The sequence below is a fragment of the Natator depressus genome, chromosome 5, assembly GCF_965152275.1.
Source record: "Natator depressus isolate rNatDep1 chromosome 5, rNatDep2.hap1, whole genome shotgun sequence".
In the NCBI taxonomy this organism is placed as follows: domain Eukaryota; kingdom Metazoa; phylum Chordata; order Testudines; family Cheloniidae; genus Natator; species Natator depressus.
Genome location: NC_134238.1, coordinates 109,086,236 through 109,105,908, shown reverse-complemented (window position 1 = coordinate 109,105,908; position 19,673 = coordinate 109,086,236). Strand labels below are relative to the sequence as shown.

General features: G+C 43.4%; 1 long non-coding RNA gene across 1 annotated transcript; it reads left to right on the top strand.

Annotated features, from left to right (window-relative positions):
- The first annotated feature begins 2,574 nt into the window (after positions 1-2,574).
- On the top strand, positions 2,575-17,973 carry LOC141988270 (uncharacterized). Its single transcript, XR_012639720.1, has 3 exons — positions 2,575-2,614; positions 3,685-3,763; positions 17,515-17,973. It is a non-coding gene; the product is annotated as an uncharacterized LOC141988270 (long non-coding RNA).
- The last annotated feature ends 1,700 nt before the right edge of the window (positions 17,974-19,673 follow it).

Genomic DNA, 19,673 nt, shown 5'->3' with positions numbered 1-19,673 from the left:
TGCTGTCCAGCCTAGGGGGCAGCATGATGCAGCACTGCACAAGGAATAGGGTAGAAACCAGACCCTGAATTCTAGCCAGACTCACTGTTGAGCCATACATGAGTCCCATAACCAAGCCACTCATGTGTACACCTTGTAAAGCCATGCCACAAATTCTGCAGGATCCCTTGCTTCAACCCAGGTGTACCTTTGGTAAACTTTTCACTGTGCATGTGTGGTCAATTTAGTTGCAGGGGCTTCCTTAGTTCCACATTTGACAAGCTTTGCAGTTTTCTCCACCCCTTTAGTAAAATATACTGCACTTGGCCCATAGGTTTATGCTAAAAAGGATTTGGTCTGTTGGTTGGTTGTTAACATAGGGAAATAGTTCCCCTTTCTGCTCTTAGCTCAAAGATGGCTGAACAGCTTTTGGTCAAACATTAAGTAAAAACTTAACCATTGTATAAAAATCAGTGCTTACTGTCATAAGGCACGCCTGCCCTGTTACAGCCCTTGACAGACAGGCATGGTTCTGAAAGCACTCCCTGCCTTGATTTCCCCTCCCCATAGTTTTGTGTCTGTACCAGAGATTTGTGGAATGGAAATAGGGTGACCATATTTCCCAAAGAAAAAACGGGACACCGTGTGGGACTGACCGGAGCCCCCCTCCCCTCACAGGGCTGGCCCGAGCCACTGGCCCAAGCCCCCCTCTTCGCGCAGTGCTGGCCCAAGCCGCTGGCCTGAGCCCTGCCTTTCCCCTGCCCAAGCCCTACCACCCCCCCGCGTGGGGCTGGCATTGCCACTCACCCCCTGCATGTTCCTCCGCACCCCGCTTTTTTGGACAAAAGTGGGTGTTTGTCCCATTTGCCAACTGATCAAGTTGGCAACAGCAAATTGGACAAACACCCACTTTTGCCAAATAGATCAGGACAGCTGGGACATGACTTAAAAAAGGGACTGTCCTGGCCAAAACGGGACATATGGTCACCCTAAATGGAAACCACTATGCAACCTTAACTATAGCTGTTGCTGTCTTTCCTGCTATATGTGTTTCCTATACCCTCACTGAATAGGACTACTCCCATGCTCAAAGTTCAGCATGTGCATCTTTCCAGGGTCAGGGCCTCTGGGATGAAAGGTACTTTTATCTTAAATACTATTAATATCACAATCATTTGTGTAATACCACTTACATTAGCTACTATATGATTTCATGCAAGGACCTGTATTTAATGTTCAGTAATAGTTTGTATTCACAGTGATAAGAATGATTTCTGCTGGACCAGAAGATGAGAAGGAGAGCTGAAAGCCTAGACTGGCTACCTCTCTACATGCTCATGTTCAAGCTTGATCTTGAGATACTTGGCAGAGTCTGGGGCCCAGATGACACCTATCTCTGTCCAATTTTTAGCAGAGCTAGGATGTAACATATTTGATAAAAGCACTTCATGGATTTTTTGGTATTGTCTCTTTCCCCCTACTTGGAGAAATTCATAAATAACTACAATAATATTTACTAGGGAAAAGTTTTTCAAAGTCAGGGAACTAAAATTAGGCTCATAAATCCTTCTGTAGGTGTGACAGCCACCAGTTCAGCCAACAAACCAAGGACCTCTCGAGCCAGAAAGCATGAGTTGCTACAGCTGGAACTGTAGAGCCAATTCTCTTTAGGTGAGGACTGTCACAACTGATATCCTCTGCAGATTGGAGGCAGTGGGGTACACAACATGTAACACTCCCAAAGCAAGTGGCCTGATCTTTAATAGCACTGTGCACCATGACTTCAGTGCACATTGCTAGAAGCTCAGCATCTTTTTTTAAAGAAACAGGCTGCTTATTTGCAGACCTAAATTTAGGAACATAATTTTAGGCACCTACTTCTGAAAAATCTTGGTCTTTGAGTTCTGGGTGTGGTTGTATTCAGGTTTGTCACTTTAAGCCTCAGATATTCTGTGAAATGCATGCATTCCAAAAGACACTGGATTTTTGATTAAAGGACCTTGCTGTTTTGTTCAGAGATTAACAAACAGATACTGCAGGTTCTGACACTATTTTTCTAATCCGAGGTATGAAATTCTAACTAGCCAGACAGCTCAGAAACCAGGCTGACTGGTGCAATACAAGAACCTTCGTAGAACAGAAATACGCACATCTGACAATTACTTCATCACCATTCAACTTTTTCCCCCTTGTTTCATAGTGATCACTCACCTCACCCCTCTCCCAAGATACTAAATACATCAAAACAGCACTCTCTCCAATGCCTCCAAGCTGCTGTGGCAAGGTAGAACTTACTTCTAGCACCACTGTGATCAGATCTCACTGCCGGAATAGCTGCAGAGAAAGAATTTGACCAAGCTTTTTACCTTGGGACTAATTTCTTTAGGTGAAACTACTTTTGCAAAAATTCAACATTGTAGGAAGCAAATAGCTGGTGACCAATGTTTTAGTTGCAATGAATGTATTCATTAAGTGTGTTTTTTTGGTCAAGAAGTTATATGCACTGTACTTAAAATACACTGATTATTTTTGTCTCCACATTTTGGCTGCAGACCAGTTTAAATGCACGGGGACTATTGTAACGAGTTTCTAGCACGTCTCACAGGCATGTGGGGGGAAGAGCAGATAGCAAAAGGTCAGTGTTCTATCATTTTGGCTCTGGGAACAAACTTTTTTTGTTTGGGGGGGGGGGGCGGAGGGAGAAATGGGGGGAAGGTAGTCTATACCAAAAAGAATTACCCTCAACATCAACTATATGGAAAGTTAGAAAATACTGGGTGAAATCCTGCCCCAATGAAGTCAACAGTTTTGCCACTGACTTCAGTGGAGACAGGATTTCACTCACTGCAGTTATCCAAAAGCACTGTATAAAGGGGGAAAGAAAATGAAAAAGACATTGATTTTTCTTAAATAACTTATAGGGATAAGCACATAGTTTGGTCTTTTTGATATTGATGGTGCTCTATTAGTGGCTAGCTTTCATTTACAAATGATTCAGCCTGACTTACCATTTAACCTCTTCTTAGGGAGTTATTTTGTTTATTTCATGATAATGATTTCCAAATCAGATCAAGTTTGAGAGTTATTGCATCAAATAATATATTGCACTTATGTTGATCAGTTTCCCATTGTGCTAGGCATGGTATATAAGCATAGTAAGAGTCTGCCCTGCCCTAAAGACCTTACAATCAAAAAGCTAAAAGTACCATCCCCATTTTAAAGATGGAGAAACTGAGGCACAGAGTGTGTCCTAAAGTCCGATAAGAAGCCTGTGTTGGAGCCAAGAACTGAACCAGATTTCTTGAGTCTCAGCCTAGAGTCTAAACCACAAGAAAATTCTCAATGACTATATTTATTCCCTTAATGGTTGTTTTTATATTAACATTATTTGTAAAGTTATTTCTTTTTTTCTTGTCATATGCTAATTGTGTGTAATTCCGCAGAAGATGTTTGATTTTTGTTGATTTTTCCTCACTGAAATTAATTAGTTTGCAAAGTGCACACTTGGCAACCTATTCTATACCATTCCTATGGACTCATTAAGTGGCTTCAAACAGAACTGCCACTTCAGTTCAAATGATCTCTCTGCTCTGTTTTTTAATGCAACCCAATGACAGTATTTTTGTTTAAGTGACTATAAAAACGGAATCATAGGACACGTTTGTTGTGTTAATGATTCAACACTGAAATTGTTTCTGTTTTCAGTTCAAGAGACTGTAAGCCTGGCAGTTGGAACAACAAACTCATCTTTAGCTCTGAAAGTCAAGCTCATACATCCTCACCGGTATGTTAGCTAAATTCTGTCATCAGTTACACCCAGGCAACTCCCTTGTCTTCACTATGGAAGTGGAAAGCACTCGGCACCAATGCAAAATATCATACTACTTCTTTTTAGAGGTCTAATTTTAGGCATCCAGATTTGAAATTCTTGGCCTGAAGTTCTTACAATTAAAAAAAAAAGTCTCCACATCGCCCAATGAACCAGAATGTTTTTAGAGCCAAAACACACACTAATGCAATTGGGGGGGGGGGGGGAGAACGGGAATAAACCTAGCCATTAGGATATTTCCTCCTATTTTAAAATTTGTTTGAAGTCACATTTCACCATAACAAAGAATGAGGTGTTAAGATTTTTAAAATCGTGAAAAGTAACCCTTGACAAGCACTTTTCAGACCCAGAGTCCTATAACAATGATTCACAGATTCATCATGTGAGTTTCAGCCTCAGAAGTCAGAGCACTTTAATTTGTCAATGGTTGCTAAATCCGCTCCAACGAGACATACCTCTCTTGCATGCTGGAGTGTCGAAGTGCATTTGTATGTTTCAGTGATGCCATTCTAAATTCCAATAAGCTACATGCCTGTTTCTTTGGTAACTGGATGCCTCTGTGTTTTCACACACCGCTGCTAAGCAAGCAAGCAAACAAGCCAATGTCCCAGCAGTGCCTAGCAATAGAACCATTTTGTCCATCAACATCTGTTGCTAATATAGCCAATTGAACAGGTTGCCAACTAACAGGTGTTCTTAATCTAGTGAGCTATAAAACCACTGTGACAGCTGTCAATAACAGTTTTTTCCATCCTCTGCCAAAGCTCTCTAATTGCAAATTTTACATGCGACAGACATTAAACAAAGTACGTTCATACTTATGAGGCTGCACTAGTATAACCTTAACCACACCACAATATTCCACTTGAAGGAAAAAAACAACTCCAATTGGGCTAACTGAAAAAAAAAGCTTGCTAATTTATTGGCAGTGATACTATCACCCATGATATTTACTGTAGCATCATCATAGCATAAAAGGCTTAGATCAACAGTGTGCTAATACTTCACAATGACAATTTAATTCTTTTCATCTGTTCTGTATTTTCTGTTAATGCTATTTTTAGGAGGTACTGGTATTTGCAGAGGGATTTTACGGCCAGCTTTTACCTTAAAAGTGATTATTCAACAATAAAAATCAGATGTTTAACTTGTGAGGGAAATGACTGACATTCATTTTGACTACACTGTTTGCACCGATACAATATCTCAGAACAGAATACATACAGCATATACTGGCTAAGGTTCCCCAAATGCTTTAAAAAAAATCAGAGGGCCAAGATCTGCACTCACATGTAGTGGCTTCTATGCGTTTGCCCTGGGAGTAAGACAAGGCAGGATATGACAACAAGTCTGACAATAGCCTTGTGAGATAGGCAGTAAAGTCAAGCGCTTCCAAATCAGGAAGTGATACAATTAGGGCTGTTAATCCAACCTTAACGCTGTCCCTTTCTGTGAATACATTATGAGGCAGCGTTTAATTATATGAACACATGCTATTCCCCCGCCACCCTCTCACAAGGCACTTTCCTCTTTGACTGCACATATACCCAGTTTTGACTGGATATAGTGCCCAAGAAGCAATTTTGTTTGTATCTGCTCTGGATGTTTGCTTGTCTGTGGCTGCTTCAGAACTGTACAGGAGACTCAGCAGAGGGCTGGGAGCATAGGCAGTGCAGTTAGGAGCCTGAAAATTAAGCGACAAAGCTCTAAACAAGTTCTTCTGTGAATGTGTAAATGGAGATTTTTTTTTTTTAAATTTTTAAACAGGATTATAGTTCACCCAAGTCTGAATGCATTTCCACGGACACAGGAAAAGGCAGGTCTCTGCCAAATTTTGTGTTCCTGCTTGAAAAAACATAACTCTATTAAAGCTGCTAAAATATATATCAAAGAGTCAGAAAATTTTTACCACTGGCAAAGCTGCCAATAGCCCTCTTCTCAAAAATGGCTTCATCAGTTTTGGTCAAACATTAAAAATGTATATACGTTATATATGGGGCCGAAACCAAGCATGGAAAATTTCAGCCTGTATAATTAAAGTCTGCCCTACTTATATGCAATTGCAAATTAGATTATAACAGGAACTTTGGGCAACTTGCTACCGGTAAACATCTACTTCATTTTAACAATCTTAAAGGAACACCTGGCCTCGGGAGTTCAATACAGCCAGCATTTCCCCCCTTGGTGTAAACTTCTTATACTGGAGAAGAGTTTAATATACACACCACCCAGCTAAGCTGAGTGAAAAAAGATTAGTGAAAATGTATCCCATATCTAGTTGGTTAAATTCCATCATGAAAGGAAGGGAAACCTATACATACATATAGTGTATGTATATATACATACATATACATACCATATAGTGAGATGATACTGCATCACCCTGTGTGACAGGACATGGCACAGGGAAAAGAATGGAGACAAGGGAACAAGTTTATTTGTAGAGGACAGGGTGAAAGTCAGCTGGTATCGGCCTGTACGTTAATGTTACTGCTCCTTTTGTGTGTCTCCCCCCTGGGCCGCCCACTGGGGTGGGGCAAAAGGGGCAGCTGCCACGGGGCTGGAGATTTAAAAGGCCCCAGGCTCCCAGCCACCGCTGCTACTGCAGCAGCAGCCGGAGCCACGGGCCCTTTTAAATTGCCGCTGGAGCCCCAGGCCACACGGGCCAGGCAGCGCAGATGGGCTGGCTGGGGAAGCCTGACTCCTAGCCCCACCCCTTCCGCCTGAGGCCCCGCCCCTTCTGGTGGCCCACAGCCAGGCCCCCATACCGGTAAGAGATTAATATTACTTTCACCCCCGGTAGACGGGTTCATTTCCCTAGGTAGGCCCATAGCTAGCAGAGACCAGATCTTCCCCTGTGTGGAGTATAACGGAGCCCCAATTCTGAGGGGGCAATATTGCAGAAGTGCTAATAATAAAGCATGTTCAAAAATAAAAGCTTTTGGCTGTGTTTTAGTTGTCACATGTGCTACTCATTATCACATAATTCCTTATAATCTCATATTGTTCACTCCAAAGTCATTTTAAAAAAAAATTGATTTTAACAATAAAACTAAATTAAAACAGTTCTGTGAATCTTTCAGAGCTAGATGCAAGTTGGTACTGGTGAAACTGAGCCTTTAAAGTTTTTTCCCTTAAGAGTGAAGGGTTCTATAAAGTTACTGTATAACCTTTATTCTTTCAAGACATTTATTGGCATAGGGAAGCCTCACTAGTGTCCCCTCTAAAAGAAAAATGGAGGAACACCATTATATATGAACTGATATGAAATCACAAAAGATTTTCATAGGGTCATTAAAGCTATTATGATGTTTTATAGGGGAAATTTTGGAGTGAAGGAAGGTTTACCCATCCATCCGACATTAAAATGCTTGCATGACTGGAATGATGAAAGACCAAGAAGCTTTCCACGTCTTAACAGGGTCATTATTAAATGTAACGAGAATATCAAGTGTCAAAGTACGTTGTGCTGGGTGTTGCAAGGACGAGCTACATAAGCAGACTTGAAAGATGCTTCACATCTGTGCATGCTCTATTTGTTCACCACCTCATTTCCCCTCATCAATGTATCAACTACTGCTGTATTATAATTCAGCACTTTGAGAGGAAACAGAAGAGGGGACCGCTGGGAATGTAACTTGGATGCCTATGCAGTTCCTTGAAAATAAAAAATAATTGATGGGGCCTCTGCTGTGGTAGCAGAGCTGATGGGACTCTCAGTTTCAAATATTATATCACATTGTGACCTTTCTTTGATGTATCCTGGTGTGGCTGACAGATGTACTTCAGCATTGACATTCAGAAGGTTTCAAACTAATCTTGCTCTTCATGATAGGATTACAAGGCAGAAAGGGCCTTCTGTATGATCCAGCTTTATAATAAAAGTGAAAAAGATAAGTGAACCCCAATTTGGCTACAGGGGGCTGTCAAGATGGAATTCTACACCTCCTGAACAATATCAGTCTCAGTCACTCTAGATGCTGGAATGGTAGCAGGGATAAATTAAAGGAGATAATTTTGTATGTCAATGTGATTACTCTTTGGTCTGAGCTTCCCCTTTAATTCATTTTGTTTGTCCAGTCACCATGCTGAGAAAACAAACTAAACCAGTTTCCAAATGAAAGGACACCAGGGATAATAATTTGAAAGGGTTGGAAAACTAACATTCTAGAAACTTTCAAAAAGCTAACAGAAAATTTTGCTGCTTAAAGGAAATAGGTCTACTTGAGAAATATTTTTTCCCTGTAGTTTGAATGTTTTAAATGCAAATAAATGGAGTAAGAACTGATATACTGGAACAAAACAAGGATTCAAAAGGGGTCAGAGTGGCCTATGGCACACAATTCAGAGGCAAGGGTAAAACAACTTATAATGTACCTCACTTAACAGTATAGTTCTATAACATAGGGAGAAATCTCTTATTCAGTCTACCCAGTGATTAAATTTATGCCCAGCAATCTGGTGATTTTTAGGAATGGCACCTTACACTTGGGAAGTCCATATGCAAATGGTTACAGGTGGAGACACCTAGGTCTGTTTGTATATTTCAACAGTAAACTAGTCTAACCTCCTGTATAACACAGCCCATAGAATTTCACCCAGTAATTCCTGCAGCGCGGGGCATTATTTTTTCCAAGTCCTCAGAGGCTCTGTCATGGATTTGCAGCATAGTACCTCTTGGGTCAACAAGCCCAGTTTCCTGCTATGGCGGACAACCCACTCATATAATCCTGTTCATATACTTAGCAAGCTCCATCTTAAAACTAGTTAGGTTATTTGGCCCTGTTCCTCCTATTGTATGGCTATTCCAGAACCTCACTCCTCATTTCTAGCCGAGATTTATTCATGACCTTTCTGTGCCTCAGTTCATCCATCTGTAAAGCACAGAGCTGGATCGCAGCACTGAAGTTCTGATTTAGAACCAAAGTTTGGAGGCATTTCTGGGGGTTTGGTTTGGTGCATTACAGACACATTGAAGGGGCAAACCACAGAGTTCAGCATGAGGTCCAAATTTGCCCCAATTTCAGAGGTGTTCAAACAGAGGATTCTGGTTCTAGCCCACCCTCTCACCCCAGTGGCTATGAAGGTTGTTTTTCTCCAGATGGGAATGTGCAGTTCATGCTGGTTTGTCTACTTACAACATATACTGGCTTAATATTTCCACTTTTATTGCCTTGCTGGGGTACTGTATTCCTGCTCCTTCTCACCTGTAGTAGGGAGGCTGCTAGCCTTTTATGGGAAAGTCTTATACAATTCCATAGGAAAAAAAGTCATCTGATATTGGCTTAGGCACAGTGTTGCAGTCTTAGAAATTTTCATCATGATCTCCATCGCCCGATGCCCAGTGCTCTCCTCAGTGCCCATCATGGGGAATGGGCTGACATTTGAAACCAGGCAGTATGTCTAGCAGAATAACAAGTAGCAAAAAGAGAAGTTACCAGCCCTTCTCCTGATTCATAGCAGTTTAACAAAAACATTTACTGGCACAAAATGGACACAAGTCCACTTGAATGGCCTCAGTTATTGTATTTGTAATGTTGTGCAGCTGGACAGTTCTGTAGAATTATCCCACCTTACAACTCCTACTTTTGCTCTGCCAAAGATGCCAGCCACGATCACCTGTTCCTTCAGCAAGCACTTTCATGCTTTCTATGCCATCTGCACCTTAAAATCAGGAAATGCTCACAATCCATCCAGCCCTGACCCAATCTGTAAAGCCACCATCTTACCCTTCCTTGAATTCTTCCTCAAAACTCCTCTTTTGTAATGCATATAGAAAACTGACCCCTGATCATAGAATCATAGAATATCAGGGTTGGAAGGGACCTCAGGAGGTCATCTAGTCCAACCCCCTGCTCAAAGCAGGACCAATCCCCAACTAAATCATCCCAGCCAGAGCTTTGTCAAGCCTGACCTTAAAAACTTCCAAGGAAGGAGATTCTACCACCTCCCTAGGTAACGCATTCCAGTGTTTCACCACCCTCCTAGTGAAAAAGTTTTTCCTAATATCCAACCTAAACCTCCCCCACTGCAACTTGAGACCATTACTCCTTGTCCTGTCCTCTTCTACCACTGAGAATAGTCTAGAACCATCCTCTCTGGAACCACCTCTCAGGTAGTTGAAAGCAGCTATCAAATCCCCCCTCATTCTTCTCTTCTGCAGACTAAACAATCCCAGTTCCCTCAGCCTCTCCTCATGAGTCATGTGTTCCAGACCCCTAATCATTTTTGTTGCCCTTCGCTGGACTCTCTCCAATTTATCCACATCCTTCTTGTAGTGTGGGGCCCAAAACTGGACACAGTACTCCAGATGAGGCCTCACCAATGTCGAATAGAGGGGAACGATCACGTCCCTCGATCTGCTCGCTATGCCCCTACTTATACATCCCAAAATGCCATTGGCCTTCTTGGCAACAAGGGCACACTGCTGACTCATATCCAGCTTCTCGTCCACTGTCACCCCTAGGTCCTTTTCCGCAGAACTGCTGCCTAGCCATTCGGTGCCTAGTCTGTAGCTGTGCATTGGGTTCTTCCATCCTAAGTGCAGGACCCTGCACTTATCCTTATTGAACCTCATCAGGTTTCTTTTGGCCCAATCCTCCAATTTGTCTAGGTCCCTCTGTATCCTATCTCTGCCCTCCAGTGTATCTACCACTCCTCCCAGTTTAGTATCATCCGCAAATTTGCTGAGAGTGCAATCCACACCATCCTCCAGATCATTTATGAAGATATTGAACAAAACCGGCCCCAGGACCGACCCCTGGGGCACTCCACTTGACACCGGCTGCCAACTAGACATGGAGCCATTGATCACTACCCGTTGAGCCAGACAATCTAGCCAACTTTCTACCCACCTTATAGTACATTCATCCAGCCCATACTTCTTTAACTTGCTGACAAGAATACTGTGGGAGACCGTGTCAAAAGCTTTGCTAAAGTCAAGAAACAATATATCCACTGCTTTCCCTTCATCCACAGAATCAGTAATCTCATCATAGAAGGCGATTAGATTAGTCAGGCATGACCTTCCCTTGGTGAATCCATGCTGACTGTTCCTGATCACTTTCCTCTCGTGTAAGTGCTTCAGGATTGATTCCTTGATAACAGCTACATAGGTGGCAAATTGTGGCTCCTGACTAAGAATTCCACACATCCTATTGTTTTCTCTACTCTACAAGCCACCCTCCAAACCACCTTTGCATCTTATCCTCTTGTGTCTTGCTTTTAAGACCGCAAGCTCTTTGGGACAGGGGCTATCATTTTTATGTTTGTACAGCACCTATCATGATGGTGTCCAGGTCACAAGATGCATTTTAAGAGGACCAACTTATTTCCAAAGGAGTAAGGGCTAACTCTGGATTTAAACACATGCTAGGTCAAAACAAAAGTATATAGTTGCATAAAATAATTTGGTAATATTTTAAGCCATCCTAGTGTTCGTAAATGAATTTACTTTGCTATGGTACACATGGTAAAGCTAAATCCCTGCAAAGCATAATTTGTTAACCCTTTGCATCAACTACACAACTCTTAAATAGCTTTAATGGTATAATGCAAAGTAAGAAGCATCTAGTTTAATATTAGATGTTATTTTTTTGGTATGACACTTGATTTTCCCCACCAAACACCCACCTTAGCGAAGTACTGCCTTTATCTAAAATTAGTACTTCAGTTGGGAAGCATACACCACAGAAATACACAAGTATATTTCAGAAAGCTCTCGGCCTCTTAATACACTGCAGCAAATCTGTAAATTGTATGACTGCCACATTCATGCTTTGTTTTGGATATATGGTGGACCAGTGTCCAAGATTTCTAGCACCAAGTTGGTTCCATAGAAAGATGATGTTCTTGTGGTTAAGGTTACTGAACTAACACTTTAGAGACCTAGGATCAATTACTGAAACTTACAGACTTCTGGTGTGACCTTGAGCAAGTCACTTCATTTCTCTGTATCTCAAATCCTCAGCTGTAAAATAGAGTTTCTCTATCTCATGGGAGCATTGTGAAGATAAACACATTAATGACCGAGAGGTGCTCTCACTCTGATATTATGGTGAAGGGGTTGTGTAAGTACCTAGTTAGTTTCACCCTTACGAGTTACATCTGAAGACCTACCTTCATGGGAGCTGGGCCTGGATATTGGAACTCACTCATTTAAAGACCATCACCACTGTCAGAACACAGGCCCTGATCCTGCAAGGTGATCTATGCAGATGGTCCCCTATGCCTGCATAGAGGCCCACTGAAGTCAAGGTGAAATGTAAAAGTAAATCAAGCTATTAACATTCTGTGTAATCTGTTCCATTTGCTAACAAGTTATCCAAGCTTCACCACATTTCTGTGTGAGAAGAAAAAAACAAAACAAAAAAAAAACAACCTGCCTGTAATCTAATTACTCTGAGATTAAATCTTGGAGAAGTTCACTTATTAAATAATCATCATAATATATTCCTAAAAACATACTTAAACTATTATGCAGAGAATGTACAGGGAGGATTCTCCAGTAAGGATAAGGTTGTGTCTGCTATGACACCACTCCACTCCTATTTTCTGGTATGGAGAGTATGGCTGGGGCTTTGCCATGTTCCACTCACCCCCGTTTGCTGTATGTCTCTCCTGGGAGACAATGGCAGCTAGTCTAACTTGGTGCAGCCTGCTTTAACTTATAATCAAAATCAGGAGAGGCAAGACTCCAATGCAAATCTCTGCCAGAGCAGCACTGGGAACTCCATGGCCATTAACAAAGATCTGGGCCAGTATGTTGTACACACCACTATAGAAAGGAAAATAAATGATTTTAAACAGTATAGAGCAGTGGTTTTCAACCTTTTTTCATTTGTGGACCTCTAAAAAATTTCAAATGGAGGTGTGGACCCCTGTGGAAATCTTAGGTACAGTCTGTGGACCTCCAGGGGTCCACAGACCACAAGTTGAAAACCACTGGTATAGAGAGAATGTTTGATAGTGGCATTCTCCCAATATATGGGAAAGAGAGAAGAGAGTCAATGTTCTAATGAACTGTCTTTACAGGAAGCATAAGGATTCTCTGTTGCAGTTTACTGAGGGGACACTGCTCTAACAAATTAGAAAACAATAGATAAGAGATACACAAATAGCAACTGCCTGTTTTTTAAACAAAACATTTACTTCCTTCTGCCTCCATTCTACCCCTACAAAGAGTTCTCCCAGTTTATTGTATGTCAGTGGTATTTAAAACTATGCATATTTCCCTCCCTCCGTTATCTAAAAGCATTTAAATATTACCGTAAATGTCCCTATTTACAGCACTGAAGTACTGGCAGGGATACAGGAATTCTAACCAAAGCTAGTGAAATTAAGATAATTTTTCAGTCAGTTCAGAGCACCCAGTTCCCTTTTCAGAGAGAACAAATAATAACTAGAGCCTGAAAAGTTAGGACCTGGTCCTGTAAAACTCACAAAAATAGCGCTTACTCACATGACTAATCCATTTTTACTAGTTTTATTTATTTGTAAAGCAGACAGGCCTGTGCCCCGTCTACATTTATTCAGCTTAAAAAAACAAATTTTCAGTGGTTTTTCTTCCTTTGTTCCATGCTGCACCTCTCATTTTGAATGTCTCCTTTTAGCCGTCTTTACCATCCAGATGCAGCCAGCAAACTCTTTTTATATTAGGCATTGGTAAATTTGTTTTAACAAGACTCAAAAAGAAGTTGAATTCTTTATTGGCAATTGGATTTGTCAGTTGCAGCATTCAACCGGTCATCAGTGCTTTTGAAAAAAAAAAACAAACAGCAAGTTTTACAGGTTTTGTAATGTATCTACACAGTATCTGAGCTTGTTCCAAATTATCTCATTTGGGGGATTTTCTGTGAATAGCATCAAAAAGAAGGCCTGAATGTGTGTCAAATTCACATTAGGTGTTTTATGGACAATACAGCATTTGACAAGTTACAGAATTCAGAGATTTGCAACTGAGGAACAGGGGAGAGGGAGGAGAAGAAAAAAAAAAAAGACATCTCGGCCCCATCCATTCCCTCTTTGACTATTAAATACCTTGCTCTCCTTATTGCTCTTTCCCTCTCTGTAAGAGTCACAATAAGACTTTTTCATGCTGCTTATTCCACTCTTCTAATTAACTCTACATAAGCAGCATCCACATCCTTGGAACAGAAAAGCAGCACTTGAAAGTTTTCTTTTAACATAGTTGATGGCTACTTTATAAGAAGCACTGAAGCTAGAGCCTGTAAAATCGACAAGATTTCCAAGCCATAACCTTAGCAGTGTTTTCTCTGCTCAGTGGTTATCAGCTGTTCATAGATATGTCTAGACCAGGCTTAAAATGTCTGTTTTTAAGATAGCTGGTTAAGTGAAGCCTAGACTAACATGGCAACATAAAACCATAGTGTAGGCAAGACAAGTTGTAACATGTTTTTTATTTATTTATTTTCAGACATTTTAACTATCTTCCATTTTAGTCCAGAGACAAAGCCTAGAAGTCTGGTGAAGACATACCAAAAGTGGAACCTAAGGAGGCCACAGTGCCGGCTGTTCTTTAACCCAAATCAGGTTATTTGTATCAAATAAGGTCAATACTTGTGTGGCACTAACAGCTCACTAAAATTAATTAGGAGCCTATTTTTGGCAGGTTAGCTTGTTTATTTACAAAATATTCCTGTTGTGTTCTGTATGAGTTTCAGCTACACTCTAACTGATTGGAACAAGTCCAGCTCCATACACTAATCCTCTAGCATAAGGACCCTGCTGAAGGCTAATAGCACTAATGGAATGTAGTAGTGTACAGGGAACCCCATTATCAAAAGATCAAGTTTTAGGCAACCTAAGTAAATGGAAGTACTATTTTTGCTCTCTGAAAAGAAATGGAGTTCAATTAGGCACTCTTATTTCCAGTTAAATGGAAATACTTGTATATTGATGGTAAATAGTGGAGCATTCATGACCCCAGTGGATTCTGTTACAAAGAGTAAGACAGCAGAAATGTTCCATTTCCAATGTGCTGTTGTACTGCACAATTTTTGTATTGGCCATTAAAATGAAAGGGAGAAATGGAGACGGAAGGCATAGTATAAAAGACAGTGCATAAAGAAGACTGAAGTGGGTCAAAGAAGAACTCCCGCAAGATTTAGGTAGAGTAATTTACAGCCCATAAAGAAGTTTTAAAAAATATTTATAACGTGAAGAATTGTAAATAGAACTGCAGTGTGCTTTAAACAAATCTAAAGACTAACCATAATAAAGTTATTGGGTAAAATTTTCAAAAATCGCTTAAAGTGATTTGAGTGCCTAAGTCACTTTTGGAAATGATTGCTCTCTATAAATATATCAGAGGGATAAATACCAGGGAGGGAGAGGAATTATTTAAGCTCAGTACCAATGTGGACACAAGAACAAATGGATATAAACTGGCCATCGGGAAGTTTAGACTTGAAATTAGACGAAGGTTTCTAACCAGAGGAGTGAAGTTCTGGAACAGCCTTCCAAGGGGAGAAGTGGGGGCAAAAGACATATCTGGCTTCAAGACTAAGCTTGATAAGTTTATGGACGGGATGATATGATGGGATAGCCTAATTGTGGCAATTAATTGATCTTTGACTATTAGCAATAAATATGCCCAATGGCCTGTGATGGGATGGTTAGATGGGGTGGGATCTGAGTTACTACAGAGAATTCTTTCCTTGGTGTCTGGCTGCTGAGTCTTGCCCACGTAGTCAGGGTTTAGCTTATCGCCATATTTGAGGTCGGGAAGGAATTTTCCTCCAGGGCAGACTGGCAGAGGCCCTGGGGGTTTTTCCGTCTTCCTCTGCAGCATGGGGCACGAGTCACTTGCTGGAGGATTCTCTGCACCTCGAAGTCTTTAAACCACGATTTGAGGACTTCAATAGCTCAGACATAGGTCAGGGGTTTGTTACAGGAGTGGGTGAGTGAGATTCTGTGGCCTGCGTTGTGCAGGAGGTCAGACTAGAAGATCATAATGGTCCCTTCTGACCTTAAAGTCTATGATTCTAAATAGAATTTCGGCTCCTCGGAGTCTGTGTCCCACTGGGGCGGGGGGAGGGGGAGGGAAGGAATCAGTGAGACTTAGCCCTGGTCTACACTATGAGTTTAGGTCAAATTTAGCAGTGTTAGATCAATTTAACCCTGCACCCATCCACACGATGAAGCCATTTTTGTCGACTTAAAGGGCTCTTAAAATCGATTTCTGTACTCCTCCCCGACGAGGGGATTAGCGCTGAAATCGACATTGCCGGGTCAAATTTGGGGTAGCGTGGATGGAATTCGACAGTATTGGCCTCCGGGAGCTATCCCAGAGTGCTCCATTGTGACTGCTCTGGACAGCACTTTCAACTCAGATGCACTAGCCAGGTACACAGGAAAAACATCGGGAACTTTTGAATTTCATTTCCTGTTTGGCCAGCTTGGCGAGCTCATCAGCAGAGGTGACCACGCAGTCCCAGAATCACAAAAGAGCTCCAGCAGGGACAGAACGGGAAGTACTGGATCCGATCGCTGTATGGGGAGATGAATCTGTGCTGTCAGAACTCCGTTCCAAAAAATGAAATGCCAATATATTTGAAAAAAATCTCCAAGGGCATGATGGACAGAGGCTATAACAGGGACCTGCAGCAGTGCTGCATGAAAATTAAGGAGCTCAGGCAAGCCTACCAAAAAACCAAACAAGCAAACGGCCGCTCCGGGTCAGAGCCCCAGACATGTTGCTTCTATGATGAGCTGCATGAAATTCTAGGGTGTACCCCGACCACTACCTCACCCCTGTCCGTGGACACCTGCAAGGGGGGAGTCTCACGCAACAGGGATGAGGATTTGGGGGACGAGGAGGAGGAGGACGAGGATAGCGCACAACAGGCAAGCGGAGAAACCATTCTCCCTGACAGTCAGGAACTGTTTATCACCTTGGAGCCAATATCCTCCCAACCCAGGCTCCCGGACCATGAAGCCAGAGAAGGTACCTCTGGTGTGTGTACCTTTGTAAATATAATACATGGTTTAAAAGCAACCACGTTTAATGATTTATTTGCCCTGAAGACTTGGGATGCATTCGTGGCCAGTACAGCTACTGGAAAAGTCTGTTAACATGTCTGGGGATGGAGCGGAAATCCTCCAGGGACATTAAGGGGACATTCAGAGGTGGCCGTTCCTGCTGGGTTGTTTGCCTGTGGCTGAAAAAAAATCATCCCCGCTTTTAGCCACGTGGTGGTGGGGGGGGTCCCGTTCATGCTGAGCTGTTCGCATTTGGCTGGCAGGGATCTTCCCTGATAGTAGTCACACGGTGGGAGGAAGGGTGAAGCGATCATCCCAGAGAATTGGGGGGGGTAGTTGGGGTTTGTGCTGCACATTGACCCCAAAACTGCAGCCCCTTTTTTAAACGGCCAATCCAGTGGCTGCTTTGTATGGGAAAGGAGGGTTCTGGTGTTTGAAATGATTCCCACATGTTATGAAGGTTGAAGAAGCCGAAAGACTGTGGCTTACCATGGCTGCCTGCAAGCCGAATTCTGTTGCCCTGCCCTGCGTGTGTGATCTCTCACATCAAACCGGCAGGCCCTCAATATAAGAGGCAAAATGCGACCTTGTACTGAAAGCACGTTACGTAACGTTAACAGCTTGGTTCACCGGGAAAGAGTCTACCCATTGTTCTCTAAAATGTGTCTCTCTAAATACTACTCTCCCTTTTTTTCCTCCCACAGCTGCAAATGTTTCAATGCTCCCCCTATCATCTCCAGCCCAAAGGCTAGTGCAAATAAGGAAAAAAAAAAACACGCATTTGCGGTGAAATGTTCCCTGAGCTCATGCAGTCCTCCCGCACTGAAAGAGCTCAGCAGAATGAGCGGAGGCAAACAATGGCAGAGTCCAGAAAAGCAGAAAATGAACGTGAGGACAGGAAGGACGACCAAGATGAGAGGTTGCGGGAGCAAGAGGAGAAGTGGCAGCAGCGTGATGAGAGGAGGCAGGATGCAATGCTAAGGCTACTGGGGGATCAAACTGATATGCTCCAGCATCTGGTGGAGCTGCAGGAAAGGCAGCAGGAGCACAGACTGCTGCTGCTGCCCCTGTGTAACCACCTGCCCTCCTCCCCAAGTTCCATAGCCTCCTCACCCAGACGCCCAAGAATGCGGTGGGGAGGGGGGAGGCTCCAGGCACCCAAACACACCACCCCGGAGGACTGTCCAAGCAACAGAAGGCTGGCATTCAATAAGTTTTGAAGCGCAGTGTGGCCTTGTCCTTCCCTCCTCCCCTCATCCACCACCCCACCCGGTGCTTCCCTCCTCCCACACCCCTCCCAGGCTACCTTGGCAGTTATCCCCCTATTTGTGTGATGAATTAATAAAGAATCCATGATTTTGAAACAATGACTATTGCCTCTGGCAAGCGCTGATCAAAGGGGGGGGAGGGCAGTTGGCTTACAGGGAAGTAGAGTGAACCAAGGTGGCAGGTTTTCATCAAGGAGAAACAAACAAAACTTTCACACCATAGCCTGGCCAGTCATGAAACTGGTTTTCAAAGCTTCTCTGATGCGCAGCGCACCCTGCTGTGCTCTTCTAACCGCCCTGGTGTCTGGCTGCACGTATTCAGCGGCCAGGCGATTTGCCTCAACTTCCCACCCCACCATAAACGTCTCCCCCTTACTCTCACAGATATTGTGAAGCGCACAGCAAGCAGCAATAACAGCGGGAATATTGGTTTCGCTGAGGTCTAACCAAGTCAGTAAACTGCGCCAGCATGCTTTTAAACGTCCAAATGCACGTTCTACGACCATTCTGCACTTGCTCAGCCTACAGTTGAACAGCTCCTGACTACTGTCCAGGCTGCCTGTGTATGGCTTCATGAGCCAGGGCATTAAGGGGTAGGCTGGGTCCCCAAGGATAACTATAGGCATTTCAACATCCCCAACAGTTATTTTCTGGTCTGGGAAGTAAGTCCAGTCCCTTCCTGCAGCTGTTCAAACAGACCAGAGTTCCTGAAGGTGCGAACGTCATGTACCTTTTTTCCCAGCCATCCCACATTGATGTTGGTGAAACATCCCTTGTGATCCACCAGTGCTTGCAGCACCAATGAAAAGTACCCTTTGCGGTTTACGTACTGGCTGCCAAGGTGGTCCGATCCCAAGATAGGGATATGCGTTCCGTCTATCTCCCCACCACAGTTAGGGAAACCCATTGCAGAGAAGCCATCCACTATGACCTGCACATTTCCCAGAGTCACTACCCTTGATAGCAGCAGCTCAGTGATTGCGTTGGCTATTTGGATCACAGCACCCCCCACAGTAGATTTGCCCACTCCAAATTGATTCCTGACTGACCGGTAGCTGTCTGGCATTGCAAGCTTCCAGAGGGCTATCGCCAGTGGTGAGCTGGAGACAGTTCACACCAGTTCGCTAGAACCGGTTGTTCAATTTAGAAGCCCTTTTAGAACCGGTTGTTCCACGAGGGACAACTAGCTCTAAAAGGGCCTCTAAATTTAACTGGCCAAAAGTGGCGCCTTAGGCACTGACTCCGTGGGTGCTCTGGGGCTGGAGCACCCAAGGGGAAAATTTGGTGGGTGCAGAGCACCCACCGGCAGCTCCCCGCCCCACCCCCAGCCCCAGCTCACCTCCGCTCTGCCTCCTCCCCTGAATGCGCTACCCCGCTCTGCTTCTCCCCCCCCCCCCGAGGCTTCCCGCAAATCAGCTGTTCACGCGGGAAGCCGCGCGGGCTGAGAAGCAGGCGGCAGCTTCCCACTCAGGCCCAGGGAGGTGGAGATGAGCTGGGGCTGGGGGGCGCGAGGAGGGCCGCCCGAGCCCCAGCAGGTAACCTGGGGTGGGGGGGGAAGGAGGACCAGGGGAACCGCTCCCAGCCCCAGCTCACCT